This window comes from Carcharhinus amblyrhynchos, chromosome 19 (genome assembly GCF_965287045.1).
Source record: "Carcharhinus amblyrhynchos chromosome 19, sCarAmb.v2.hapA, whole genome shotgun sequence".
Lineage (NCBI taxonomy): Eukaryota > Metazoa > Chordata > Chondrichthyes > Carcharhiniformes > Carcharhinidae > Carcharhinus > Carcharhinus amblyrhynchos.
This window is the reverse complement of record NC_137342.1, coordinates 11,826,530-11,842,211: the sequence shown is the minus strand read 5'-3', so window position 1 is coordinate 11,842,211 and position 15,682 is coordinate 11,826,530. Positions and strand designations below refer to the sequence as shown.

The following is a 15,682-nucleotide window of genomic DNA, read 5'->3' as shown; positions in this document are numbered from 1 at the left end:
CAGTGCAGAATTTCTTTTGACCTTATCCATTAATGGAGCTATTTAGATAGCCTGTTCTTTTTTTCTTACTTTATCCATGTCCGTATTGCATTGAATCTATTATCCTACCAATTCAAAAGAAAATCTAACTTTTTTTTCTCCTTTCAACTACCCACTCACTTTCATGTTGTTTGTGAATTTAACCAGTTTCCATTGAGTTTCAGAATCCAAGTCACGAACGTAAATTAGAGAGATACAAAAGGCTCCAGAGGGGCAATTTTTTCACTCAGAGGGTGGTGGGTGTCTGGAACGAGCTGCCAGAGGTAAAAGTAGAGGCGAGTACAATTTTGTCTTTACAAAGCATTTAGACAGTTGCATGGGTAGGATGGGTAGAGGGAGATAGGGGCTAAACACAGGCAATTGGGACTAACGTAGTGGTAAAAACTGGATGGCATGGACGCATTGGGCTGAAGGGCCTGTTTCCATGCTGTAAACCTCTATGGTTCTATGACAAAGGAATTGTCGCAATTCCAGTGTTCAAATACTCCCCTGGGATAAATCACTACCCAAAACAGCTGGAATTAGAAGTAGTATGATGTATCATCTGGGGAGGGTAGTTTTATTTCATGGAAATACAAGGAGGGTTAGATTGTTTCTTTTGATAACCTTGGGTATCACTAGGGTAGAATCACAATAAAGTATGTAAGTCATGAGCAGGAGGAGGTTTGGTGGGCTAAATGATCACATTTATTTTCTTTAACTCTGCTTCAGTTTAAATGCATTCGTAAAGTAATCAGTCTGAGTGCCTCAATTGCAAGTTGAGTTCCAACCAGTCACAGTGGTGCTTACGTATCTCAGCTTGGCCTGGCTACAATGGCCAATGTAAGAGTGGGGCTAAGGAGCCAGAAAGGAGCTCTTTTCCAACAGTAAGAAATGCAAATATTTAGACCATGGCATTTTGAGAATTTCTCCTCTAAACATTGAAATTGGGTAGAGTTAAAAATGCCCCACAGGACCAACAAACCCCTGAATTCCTCATACACTAGATTAAACACAAAGCTGGAACTCAGACCATGTCGAATCAAACTGATTTGGGGCATCAATGGCACAATAGTTAGCACTGCTGCCTCAAGGCACCATGGAGCCAAGTTCCATTCCCGGCTTGTGTCACTGCCTGGGTGGGGTCTGCATGTTCTCCCCATGTCTACGTGGGTTTCCTCCGGGTACTCCAGTTTTCTCCCACAGCCCAAACATGTGCAGGTTAAGTGAACTAGCCATGCGAAATTCTCCCTCAGTCTCCGAACAGGTGCCAGATTGTGGAAACTAGGGGACTTTCACAGTAACTTCATTGCAATGTGAATGTAAGTGTGACTAATAGATAAACTTAACTTTTATTTGAAGTGATATGAGACTATGAGCCCTCAATCTGGACAAGCAGAAACTAAATACTGCAGTGGGTCTCCAACGAGACGGCCATGGATCAGGAGATGCACGAGTTTGATAGTTGCAGTACAGCACTGAGTGAGCACAGAGCGTTGGGTCAGTTCAGGAGATATCAGATTACAGATTCAGGTCAAGCTGTGCAGGGCAGTCAGCAGTACATAGGAAATCAACCAAGGAAACAAGTGAGAACTTTGGCTCCAAGTTCGACTAGATGGTTCACTGCAAACAGTGCAAAAATCAGTAAATAAGACAAGGTAAAGACATAATCTAACAAAAGCACCTTGTTCACTCTGACAGTGAGATCTGATTACTCAGCACATGACTGATGATACCACGCAGTTGGACGGGAGTGATCTTTCAAAAAACAGAAGCTCTGCATTCCTACAGAGACCTAACATGCTATTAGCAATAATAAGTAATGCACAGTCACAGCCTCACATCCTGGTTTATTCAGCAATCCTGTCGATGAAGAATCTCATAGAAGTGGGTGAAGAAAGGATAATACAGTGTAGCAGCCTTTTCTCTGATCCAAACTCATTGTCCTTAATGACAGCATGGGATTGCTGAATTTCACTTGCATTCTTTGTTTACGGGAGGTGGGCATTGCTGATGAGGCCAGCATTTATTGCCCATCACTAATTGCCCTTGAGAAACTGCTACAGTCCATGTGGTGTAGGTACACCCATGGTGCTGTTAGGGAAGGGAGCTCTGGAATTTTGATCCAGTGACAGTGAAGGAGCGGTGATATATGCTGAAATCTTGCTGGCACAGGTTTCCTGGTGACGAGGGGCGCATTCAATGGGAATCCCCATTGACTATAAGATCCATATGATTCTGCCAACCATAGCACGCAGCAGAGAAGGAGAAAAATCCCAGCCATAGTTCCAAATCAGGATGGTGAGTGGCTTAGAGAGGAACTTGCAGGTGATGGTGTTCCCTTACAAACATTCCGGGGAGGCGACGGTTTAGGGGTATTATTGCTAGACTCTTAATCCAGAAACTCAGCTAGTATTCTGGCGACCCAGTATGAATCTCACCATGGCAGTTTGAACTCAATAAAAAATATCTGGAATTACTAATCTACTGATGACCATAAAACCATTGTCAATTGAAAAACCCATCTGGTTCACTAATGTCCTTTCGGGAAGGAAATCTGTCTTCCTTACCTGGCTTGGCCTACACATGACTCCAGAGCCACAGCAACGTGGTTGACTCCCAAATGCCCTCGGGATGGGCAATAAATACTGGGCAGGCAGTGACACCCATGACCCACAAATGAATGGAATTGAACAAAACATCCTCATTCTGCTAGATGGTGGAGGCGATGGGTTTGGAATTTGAGATAAAAATTGGAATGTAAAGTTGCAGTTTTAATTGTAGCAATTCACTTCAAATTCTGCACTTTATTTCAGTCTTAGAGATCCACAACTCCCCCCGCCCCCCATCCCACTCTATTGTAGCTCAGTCTTGCCGTTCCAATAACAGGTGCTGGATGACAGACAGAACGGCTTCATAAAAATCCACCAATTATTGTTCAAATCAGCTTCACACAAGTAGAGTGATGCTATTAAATTCTGAAAATACTTGATTCCTCAAGTCACACCTGGTGAAACACAGCAGAGTAAAGAAGATTACATGAATATAAATCTGTCTACTTCCATCCTCATGCTGCAAGTAAGTCAGTAAACAGAAATATTTTCCCCAGAGAAAATAAATATTTAGTTTTATTAATTATTGTTAGCATCCCTCCTAATGATCGCACCCTCTGTTGAAATAATTGCAAATCTTAACATGTTACCACAATTTTATAAATTCCTACACCCATTGACCAAATCCTCTCAGTAATGTTTAAATGAACCACACAGATTTTCTATTTATGTTTTTAAACTGTGGGAAGGGCAGGTAAACCTGGCATTAAGAGATTGGTGGTTTGCTTTAATTAAATGTTTTTTTCCTCTAGAGGACTGTTATGATTACAGCTTAGGGTTCCTCACTCTCTCTCCAGATCCTGTGTTCAGAAATTCGTCATTTAACCATTGCATAGTTTTTGATAAGCAGGTTCAGAGTCCTCTTTCTTCACAGGACAGCGCAGTGCTCCATGATGGAGAGTCACAGACTCCCAATTGCAATTCCCACTGAGGGGAGCACAAGGGGGAAAACTAGCCGATAAGCAGACTGATCGAGGTTAGATCTAGAACTTATGCTCTTGTCTGGTGAAGGCACACAATGTAAGCAGACTCTACAGAAAGAGCAGACCGCGCTCAGGCATTGCAATGAGGATAAAACATAAAAAATATCATCTACACGGATGTGATTGCACTAGAGGGGGGTGGAAAGGAGATCCACCAGGGTGTTGCCTGGGCTGGAGTGTTTCAACTACAAAGAGAGGCTGGTTAGGCTGGGGTTGTTCTCCTCGGAGCAGAGAAGGACGAGGGAGGCCCAGTCATGGTGTCCAAAATTATGAGGAACATTGACAGGGGGGATGGGAAGAAACTTTCCCCATCAGCAGAGGGACCAATAACCAGATTTGATTAGAAAATGCTGGAAAATCTCGGCAGGTCTGACAGCATCTGTGGTGGGAGAATCGAGCCAACGTTGGGTTCTGATGAAGAGCTGTGATGAAGGGCCATCTAGAATCAAAACGTTGGCTCTATTCTGACCCCACAGATGCTGTAAAAAGTCTGACAACACCAGGTTTTAGTCCAACCGATTTATTTGATAATACTCACAAGCTTTCGAGGTTTCCCTCTTCGTCAGGTGAATGGAGAGTTCTGGCCTCAGACAGAGCATATAAAGCACAGACAGTTTAGAGAATGTGTTTACTGTGTTTACGCCAGTCCAATGCCGGCATACCCACATCATGCCCACAGATGCTGTCAGACCTGCTGAGATTTTCCAGCATTTTCTGTTTTTGTTTCAAATTCCAGCATCTGCAGTATTTTGCTTTTAGCACAGATTTCAAGTGACAGAAGTTTTAGGGGGAATTGAGGAAAATCTTCACCAGAGGGTGGCAGGAATCTGGAATCCAATGTCTGAAAAGGTGGGAGAGGCGGGAAGCTTCACAACATTTAAGAAGCATTGAGATGAGCACTTGAAAAGCCATAGCGTACAAGGCCACGGACCAAGTGCTGGAAAATGGATTTACAATAGATTGGGGCACGATGGCCAATGCTGACATGATGGGCTGAAGGGCCTCTTTCTCTCCTGTAAAATTCCACGGCTCTACGATTAACACCTGCCATGCAATAAAACATCCCAAGGTGCTTCAGAGCAGCCTTACCAAACAAAACTGATGCTGAACCATAGAGGGAGATACTGGGACAGATGTGCAAAAGTTTGGTTAAGGATGTAGATTTTGGAATCACTTAAAGGAGGACAGGGGTACAGATATGGAACGTTATCTTGAGGGAATTCCAGAACTTGAATCCTCAGCCACAGAGGACATGACTGCCATTGGCACAGTGATGATAATCAGAAATGCACGAGGTGTCATTCCATAGAATCTCTACAGTGCAGGAGGAGGCTATTCAGCCCATCGAGTCTGCACTGACCACTGTCCCACCCAGGCCCAATCCCATAATCCCGCGTATTTAGCCTGCTAATTCCCTGACACTAAGGGACGATTTAGCACGACCAATCTACCCTGCACATCTTTGGACTGTGGGAGGAAACCGAAGTATCTGGAGGAAACCCACGCAGACATTGGGAGAATGTGCAAACTCCACACAGACAATGACCCAAGGACAGAATTGAACGCGGGTCCCTGGCACTGTGAGGCTGCAATGCTAACCACTATGCCACCCCATTTATTCCCTGTTCATTAACAATTAATGATCAGAATTTTCCTGGATTACGACTATTCCTTTTAATTTTTACTGTATCAGTGAAAACAGCTGAACTTTGGACTACTTCTAGATTACCTTTCTCATTCCTTCATGTAACAACCAGTGTCAAAAGAAAACACACAGGCACTCTCCTTCAGTAAAACCAGCTTGATGCCTGGCAGAATGCCAGGCAGGAGAAAAATATTTGAACACACTGGTGGCAGATCCACGTGTGGACTGAGAGATGCCACTGCAGCCTCCCACATCGTGGACATAGATGCAGCTTAACACTTCACGTGCCGTATCTGCCTTGTCGTCATCAGTGTAAATGGGAGAAGCCACACTCCTCAAACTCTCAGACTAGCCAACTTTAAACAACCTACATTTACGTAACACCTGTAATGGGTTACAGCGTGAAAAGGCACTTCGCTGGTGTGTAATGAGACATATACTGACACTGTGTCAAATAAAGGGTTGGTCAAAGGGATAAGTACTCCAATGGTGGTAGGTGCCTCATTATTCGAGTATGAATGTCCACAGTACATGCCATTCACGTTGCCATTGTTGGTGCTTGGGAAAGCTTCTGCACCATTTCTGACCTTCTTCTGGCTAAGTTTGGCACAGAGGGTCCTCAAACAACTCTGAAACAAATTGCAGTACTCACCTTAACACTGGCCACTCAGCAACAGCCTTTTCCCAAGAGAGATTTTTATTTTTAAATTCGTTTACGGGATGTGGACGTCAGCCAGCATCGATCACCCATCTTGAGTTTGTAGAATCCTTACAGTGCAGGGAGAGGTCATTCGGCCCACCGAGCCTGCACAAACAACAATCCCATCCAGGCCCTATCCCTGTAACCTCACATATTTACCCTGCTAGTTCCCCTAACACTAAGGGACATTTAGCATGGTCAATCCACCTAACCTGCACATCTTTGGGCTGTGGGAGGAAACTGGAGCACCTGGGGGAAACCCACGCAGACATGGGGAGAATGTGTAAACTCCACACAGACAGTAACCTAAGGCCGGAATTGAATGTGGGTCCCTGGCTCTGTGAGGCAGCAGCACCTCCAGGTGGTCACTGGGATCTTCTGCCCTCGTCCTTCTGGATGGTAGAGGAGGTTTGTACTGCTCTTTTCGTTAGGGCGTCTTTGTACATTGTACTGACCATGTGATGTGTTGTCCTGAAACAGTTCCCCACAGAAGATCACAGAATCCCTACAGGGCAGAAGGAGGCCATTTGGCCCATTGAATCTGCAATGACCACAATCCCGCCTAGGCCACATTCCTGTAACCCTACATATTTACCCCACTAAACCCCCTGACACTAGAGTTAATTTAACATGGCCAATCAACCTAACCCACACATCTTTGGATTATGGAAGGAAACCAGAGTGCTCAGAAGAAATACAGGCAGGTATGGGGAGAGTGTGCAAACTCCACACAGACAGTCACCCCAGGCTGGAATCGAACCCAGGATCCTGGCATTGTGAGGCAGCAATGCTAAGCATTGTGCAACCCCATTGTTTGAAGATTCTGTAATCATCCATGCGGGAGACATGGCCTGCACTTCTAAGCTGAATATTCTGGAGATTCCTCTCCGAGCTTCAAGTCCATCATAATGAAGGGCCTTGCTATTATTTGTGGTTTTATGCCTGCCACCTCTTTGATAGAAGTGTTCCAGAATTTTGATAATGTGCATGTAGCAGACCCAGGATGGCTCTGTGCATAGTGGGAGGGACAATGGCCTGGCAGAGTTGGTGTCTGTCTGTAACTCAACGCCAAAGACTAAAATCAAACTATACCAGACCAGGGGTGGTCAAGAAAGAGGAGAGGGAGGGGAACAAACAGATTTATAGGAAGGGAATTCTACAGCTTAGGTCCTTATTGGCTAAAGGCATAACTGTCAAAGATAAGGCGAAGGAATTGAGACCTACACACGAGGCCAGAGCTTTTAGTAGTTTGTAGAGTTCGGGGAGGTCACAGAGGCAGAGGCACAATGCATGGGTTTGAAATATACAGAGGTCACTGATTTCTTTTCTCTTAGCTAATGCCCTCAGCTTGATTTTACAGGTCTCTGTGTTCTCTTGGGCTGACCTTACACGAACATGGAATTAATCAAGCCAAAACATTCACCACGTCTGCTGCCAACAAGCTGTGGAGCTGTTGAGATGAATGGCGTGTTTTTATAGAACTGAATTCATTATTTTTATGTACTGCAGGACAAATAAACACATTGGCCTTGTAGATACACAACTGCACCCAAACAGATTTATTCTCCTTTATCCTGGTGGCTGATTTAAGTTCTCAATGATACGAAGAGAGGATTAGCAGTTGATCAATAGCAATTCTGCTGCAGTTGATAAATAATACATTGTATGCCAAGTTTTTATTATTATGGGGTATGTTTCATGGGTTAGTGCTGCAGACATACGGACCGTGAAGTTTGATAAAGCTCAAAAGTAGTCATGGGAATTGCAACGCATGATTAACTGTACCCTGAACTTCCAATGCAGATGGCATGTAAACTTGCAGTGGCCTGTTCATTGCAGTGCGTGCCACCTCTAAGCATGCTACAGAGTGGCTACGTGCCTGGGCAGGGCAGCATCATTTAAGGCTAACCATAACTACTTAAAGCTTGCCCGCACTTCTTAAAGGGCAGGTGTGCAAGGCTGAAGGTTCATCTAGGGTGCTAAGACTCTTGCACCAGTCACCCAGGGCTTCTTCACATGAATGCAAGGCAAAGACCATACCTAGCATGCGAGAATCTAACCATCCGCGCCGTGACATTGATCAGCGTTATTTTCCACGTAATCTCCCACCGTCAATATCCTTGGAATTCCCATGGACCAGAAATCGGACTGCCACAAAAATATTTTGGCTACAAGAGCAGGGCAGATGCTAAGGAAGTTGTAGTGAGGAATGCACTTCAACTCTCAGAAGCCTGTCCACCATCTACAAGGAACAAATGAGGGAATACTCTCCTCTTGACTGGATGAGTGCAGTTCCAACAACACTCAAGAAGCTTGACACCATCCAGGAGAAAGCAGCTAATCCAGTGATGTAGGTGGCTGAGATTTTGTAAACGAAGAAAGCTGAATATATTACTCACTCTCAGCCTGAATGTTGTTTAGGTTTTGCTGCACATAGACTGACTGTTCAGTATTTGCAGAGTTGCAAGTGATACTGAACCCTTGGTGAAGCAAAAGTGTCTACTGCACTGTTCTTCGCTAAGATTAATATAGAAGAGTTGCTCATTGAACAATCTGGGTGATACAGCCTCTTGCTGAGAGCTCCTTTTCCCCCCTTTCTTCCTCCCTTTTTAAACAGCTTTCTGTTGCTTCTGCTAATTCTTCCTGTCCCAGGGCAGGCCATGCAGGCTACAAACTACAGCACCCAACTTTGGGAGTAAGCAGTCTCAGCAAAACCCTTGAAACCAGAAGCAAGGTCTCTCTAGCCATCATACTCCGTGTAGACTTCACCAACTTTAATTAACCACGCAAACAATCAAACACTTCTACATTGGCAGCAAGAGTCACTGGAACTCAATTAACAACTAACCTGAAAGTAGTTAAAGATCCCTTTAAATAGCACTGGTGGGAGGTCCTTCCTGCAGTTGAATGCATGTTCAGCCGTGGTAGCTGAAAAGAAGGTATTAGTTAGGGCATTCAGGTTGGAAATTGTACTATAGAAGCATTAATTGGAGTATATGGAAGGGCAGGAACTGAGTTTACTGATCTCTGGGCTAGACTCATGGTCCATCATGTTTCTGGGGCAGATTGGATGGTTAGGTGTGGAAATTAGCAAACTCCAAAAGCACACCTCTGGAGAATAGCCAATTCATTCATTGCAGGGTTTCTTCAGCACTAACTGTGCCCAGGAGCACAGATACCAACAGCAGTGGTAATACAATACAAAAGTGCTGTGACAATCACTATCATTGATAATCAATAGTTAATTATTGGAGACTATTGTACTTGAGGTATGTTGTACATCAATACCTAGAGCACAATTATAATGTGGAGACGCCAGCGTTGGACTGGGGCAGCATAGTAAGCAGTTTCACAACACCAGATTAAAGTTCAACAGGTCTATTTGACAGCATGAGCTTCTGGAGCACTGCCCTTTCACTCACCTGATAAAGGTGCAATGCTCCAAAAGCTCCTGCTACCAAATAAACCTATTGGACTTTAACCTGCTAGAGTACAATTATTCAGAGAAACCTGCGTGTAAGAGAATCCAAAAGCAGAGATTAGTCACATTACAATGAGGAAGATTCCATAGTGATTGATTGATGTTGTAATTTCATTGACAACTCTGGCTTAGAATCTATATCAAATTAACCCTAGTTAATGTTTAACAGTAAGGCACATGCTATAGATATTGTAAATCTTAATTTCTGAAGATACGCATGTAGAGAATGTTTTTATGTATTTGATTTGCCAGGATACAGATGTGATTTATTCATAATATTAGTGAGTCTATTGCAACCAACACTATTTATCAAATATTCTGCGTTAAATAGTTGAGTGAGATGTAAACCTTAAACTCATTCTCAATACCAATAAAATAAATTCTTGACTGATGTTTTAATTACTGAGCTTTAACACTTTCTTGGCAATTTCCCAGGTAAAAATTCCTACTTCAGATCTTGCGCATAGCCCTGTCACGTAACAGAATGCTCACGGACAAAGGGGAAATTCTGGCCCACATCTTCCGGTTTTCGGATCATCGGAGAGCAGGGCCGTGCATTTCAGCCACGTTGCCCCTGGTGCAGATCACCCTAAGCTGAGAAAATTGCGCATGAGCCCAAAGATGGGCCTTGTGCCTGGCACCAGTTTGCGATCTTCCCACTCCCTTCCTGTCGGTGCCAACCGCACCTCACCTGGAAAGGGCACGAGGCTGAATAGCTGGCGATTGACTTAATTTCAATCCCATTAGAGAGTTTAATGATCGTCCCCTCCCGAAATGTTCCCACCCCTCCCAGCGGGAAGTCACGCAAGCGCAAATCACTACAAGTGTGGATAAGGCGCCATGGATTGCGAGGGCGAGCGAGGTGATGAGCACTGCTCACTACTAACCTCCAGGGTGCAAAAGGGCAAGTCAACCACTGCCATGGTGCAGGGTGGTGTGGGGAGCCTTCAAGAGTGTAGGAGCTTGGGGGGAGCTCAGACTGGGCCGGAGGTCCTCAGGTACTGTGGGTGGGGGCTGGGGGGGTAGATTATGAAGTTTGTGAATGACACAAAGATTGGCAGGGAGGTTGACAGTGAAATTGAGTGTCTTGGCCTACGAGAAGATATAGACAGGATGATCCAATGGGCAGTTAGTGGCACATGGAATTTAACCCTGAAAAGTGTGAAGTAATGCACTTTGAAGGAATAATTTAACAAGGAAGTATTCAATGAACAGTATGACACTCAAAAGTTCTGTGGAACAAAGGGATCTTAGCATGTTTGTCTATAGATTTCTGAAGGCAGAAGGGCAGGGTGGTAGGCTGGTGAAAAAAAGCATATGGGATACCTGATTGTATCAGTTGAGGCATAGATTACAAAGTATTTTTTAAAGTTTATTTATTAGTGTCAAAAGTCAGTTTACATTAACACTGCAATGAAGTCACTGCGAAAATCCCCTATTTGCCACACTCTGGTGCCTGACCGGGTACACTGATGGAAAACTTAACATGGCCATTGCATCTAATCAGCATGTCTTTTGGACTGTGGGAGGAAACCAGAGCATCCGGAGGAAACCCAGGAGGACACGGGGAGAACGTGCAAACTTCACACAGACAGTGACCCAAGCTGGGAATCGAATCTGGGTCCCTGGCACCGTGAGGCAGCAGTGCTAACCACCGTGCCGCTCAGGGAATTCATATTAGAGTTGCATAGAACTCTGGTGAGGCCACAGATAGAACTGTGTGCAGTTCTGATCGTCACACTACAGGAAGGATGTCATTGCACTGGACGTGGTGCAGAGGAGATTCGCCAGGATGCTGCCTGGAACGGAACATTTACGTTACGAAAAGAGGTTCGATAGGCTTGGGTCGTTTTCAATGGAGCAGAGAAAACTGAGGCGTTTCCTAATCGAGATGTACAAGGTTATGAGGGGCGTGGACAGAGGGGATAGGGAGCAGCTGTTCCCCTCAGTTGAAGGGCAGTCACAAGTTCAAAGTGCAGGAGGTTTAGGGGGGGGGATGTGAGGAAAAACCTTTTTACCCAGAGGGTGGTGACGGTCTGGAATGCACTGCCCGGGAGAGTGGTGGAGGGGGGACGCTTCACATCCTTTAAAAAGTACCTGGATGAGTATTTGGCACGCCATAACATTCAAAACTGTAGGCCAAGTGCCGCTAAACGGGATTGGTTGGGAGGTGTTTCACACACGTTGGTGCAGACTGAATGGGCCGAAGGGCTTTTCTGTACCGTATGATTCTGTGAGGTCAGGGGTCGCTGGGTTGAGGCTCGAGGCGAGCATCCCCTCTGCCTGCTGAAAGCCCTTTAGTGGGATTTCTTAAGAGGTCACGTTCAAATCCCAGTAACGTGGCGCTGGTTACTCTGCTCTCGGTCTGCCAGACAGGCTGTACGGTTTATTTCTGACATTCCAACTCAGGCCCCACTAACAGTTACAAGCACCAGGTCTGGCAACTGCTGCCTCAATCCAGGCAGCTTGTCAGGTATTAGCACAGCTCTACATTAACTTTACAGTGCTCCCTATAATGACCCACTTGTAATGTCTAATCAAATGAAAGTTAGAAGGGTTGTTTTCCTATCTTCTGTGCAAACTGCACTCCATTCCCGGAAACTAGGTTGCAGCATATGTCCAGAAAGGTGCATTCAGATTTTAGACTGCAAGAGACCCACAACAAGGATGCTCACACAGCGTCTACATGGGTGACAGTGCACTGAGCCCAATGGGGTATCAGGGAGGGAGGGAGGGACTCCCGTGACCGAAACCTGCCAGGCCAAGAGGCTGGCTGTATATCAGAGAGAAGGCACGACAGACTACGTAACTGCACTGGGGGTGCACGCAGCATCATGCCTCATCGCGAGAAGGGAAGGCATTTGGGAGGCCATTGGCCACCATGAAGGAACGTGGGCAGTGCCCACGGCCGCTGAGGAGATGACGTGGTAATGGGTCAGCAGCCAATTGAGCCAACTGGTGCATGGCACTGGAAATGGTGCAAGGCTGTCAGCTTCCAGCATCGTGGGGACACCAGGTGCTGACAGGGATCGGAGGCCGAGGGTGGGGGTAACCTTACAGGCTGTCTTGCTCTCTCTCTCGCTCTTCTTTTCTCATATCTCCCAGAGGAACTATGAGTGTTGGGATTGAGTCAGTAGAACTGCCAGTCATCCTCATTGTTGCTGTGGCAGATGTGGCCAAGTGTGGCAAGACCAATCCAGACTGGGGGCCGCACGTAAAACAAGATGGAGCCACTGGTCAGGGTCAGGACTTGGTGCCCATTGGCCCGAGGAGGGGCCAAAAGACAACAAGATGGAGAACTCCGCTGTACAGGACTCATGTCCTACAATGAGCTTCCAGACACCGTATGCCACAGAAAACTCCACCACAGCAAGGGGACAGCATGGCACCTGTGCCAGATCCTCAGTGACCTGGCACCTCATGGAGGAGGTGGATACCCACTCCCAGTGGCCAGGAAGATCATAGCAGCCCTGAACTTTCAACAACGGGGTCATTCCAGGGCTAGAGTGAGGATTGTGTGGCATCCTGCAGTCATCAGCCCACAAGTGCATCCATGGGGATGTAGATGCTCTGTATGCCCGGGTATCTCACTACATCCATTTTAACCTGGGCCATGGCAAAAAGATGCCCAGGTTTGCTGCCATCATGGTATGCCTCAGGTACAGGGGGCTATAGACGGCACGCATGACACTCAGCGAGCTCCATGGAATCAAGGAGTGCCCTTCATCAGCCGCAAGGGATTTCACTCCCTGAACATCCTAATTGTGTGCGCCATCTACTAAACATCATGCAGATGTGTGCTATCTAGGAAGAACGCATGACAGCTTCATCCTGGGGCACTTGGAGATCCCTAAGATTTTTGAGAATCACCTCCAGGCTGCTGTGATAGCTCATAGGGAAGAAAGATTACCCGCTGAGGCCGTGACTGATGATGCCGGTACGGAGATTGGAGACCGAGGCAGAGAGCCGCTATAATGAGGGCCACGCTGCCATCCAAGCTGTCAGTGAATGATGCATTGCAGCCTATCCCCATCACCGGAATTAAACCCGGACCCCTGACTCTGTGAGGCAGTAGTGCTAACCACCGTGCCACCCTGCTGTGCACCAACCATGTCTGGGACACTGCTGTAATGAAACATTGCATTTATTAGAACGTTTCACAACCTCAGGACATTCCAAATCGCTTTGCAACCAATGGAGCGCTTTTGGAATACAATCACTGTTATAATGTAGGAAACGCAGCAGCCAATTTGCACTCAGAAAGATCTAAAAAAAAGCAATGCTACAATCATCAGCTGATCTGCTTTACAATCAGACAGAAGAGTGAACTTCAGACAGTGCAGCACTCCCTCACTACAACACTACGGGCAGAATTTTCCCGTCCCACTCACCACAGGGATCCTAGCAGGTGGGGGCGGACCACGGTCCATTGATCGGAGGTGGGAATTTTCGGCCTTTTGGGGGGGGACGAGGACAGCCCCACACTATACGTTCACCTAAATTCTCTGGAGTAAAGCTTAAACCCAAAACACCTCTGCAGTCAGGGTAGCACAGTGGCACGGTGGTTAGCACTGCTGCCTCACAGCTCTAGGAACCCGGGTTCGATTCCCAGCTTGGGTGAGTTTGCACATTCTCTCCGTGTCGGAGTGGGTTTCCTCCCACAGTGCAAAGGATGTGTGGGTTAGTTGTATTGGCTAAATTGCCCCTTAGTGTCCTAGGAGATGTAGGTTAGAGGGATTAGCGGGCTAAATATGTGGGGTTATGGGAATAGGGCCAGGGTGGGATTGTGGTTGGTGCAAACTCAATGAGCTGAATGGCCTATTTCTGCACTGTAGGATTCTGGCTCACAGCTGAGTGCTCCATCTGAGCCAAGTCTCACAAAGGTGAGTCGTGACACCCCAAGTTTCTTCAAGGATTTTGACTGAGAGAAGGTCAAAATTTTTTTGTTGGTTAAAATGCTCCCTATAGTCATTTCTTAGCATGAGAAACAGAAATGAGATGACACTGTACATTATTCCACTGCAGTCACTGTACAGCAATTGTTCCTGACAATAGCACGAAGCAGAACCTTATTGGAACGCAGGAACACAATCCATTCTGGGCTCTGTAGAGCCAGACAGTTCACCAACGGCGCCTTTATCCAACCATTTCTTTTTAATATTGGCAAATGGTGAGCTTGCTAATCCTCTAAACTGTTTTTAAGCCTCTTTATATCCTGCTTCAGTGGTGTAAATGCCAAACCTTTGTAACTACTGCACTGTTAACACTCAAATCAATGCCAGTTTTCTGAAAATCCAGGCGTGAGAAAACAACAGCTGCATCAAATCAAAATGGTGGAGACTTTCCCGATTTGTACAGTAAAAGTAAAATTAATCGGGGGACTGTGCAAGAATTTAAAGTTACATTTTAGCAGGGTACGCAGATAAATCTGTTTTCTAAATTTATCGTGTTCAAAATAAACGTCCTTAATTGTAGAGAAATCTTCTCAATCAGGAAACTATGAAGGCAGAAACCAAAGAAAATGAGAGTAAAATGAGGAGGAACCAAGAAAAGCAAATTGGCAGTAGGAATTCTTCTTTTAATTCATTCATAGGACATGGGCGAGGCTGGCCAGTATTTATTGCCTACCCAGAGTTGCCCTTAAACTGGGTAGCTTGCTAGTCCATTTCTGAGGGCAGTTGAGAGTCAACCACATTGCTGTGACTCTGGAGTCACAGCAGATTTCCTTCCCCTAAGGACAATGAACCAGATGGGTTTCTCCAACAATCGACAATGGTTTCATGGTCATCGACAGATTCTTAACTCCAGATATTTTTTATTGAATTCAAATTTCACCATCTGCCGAGGTGGAATTTGAGTCCAGGTCCCCAGAACATTAGCTGAGTTTATGGATTAATAGTCAGGGGATAATAGAGGCCTATGTAGGGTAGAGGTGGAGGGAATGTTTCCTCTAGTGGGAGAGACTAGAACTTGAGGGCACAACCTCAGAGTGAAGGGACGCTTCTTTAAAACTGAAATGAGAAGAAATCTCTTCAGTCAGAGGGCAGTGAATCTATGAAACTCATTGCCACAGAGAGCCAGGACATTGAGTGCTTTTAAGACAGAGAAATATAGGTTCTTGATCAATAAGGGGATGAAGGGTTACAGGGAGAAGGCAGGAGAATGGGGATTAGAATCATATCAGTCATGATTGAATGGCGGAATAGACTTGATGGGCCAAATGGCCTAATTCTGCTCCTATAT

At 45.7% G+C, this 15,682-nt stretch overlaps 1 protein-coding gene across 3 annotated transcripts in view; it reads right to left on the bottom strand.

Moving 5' to 3' along the window:
• rerg (RAS-like, estrogen-regulated, growth inhibitor) overlaps positions 1-15,682 on the bottom strand; it is a 99,959-nt gene that overhangs the window by 59,406 nt on the left and 24,871 nt on the right. The window lies entirely within an intron of this gene.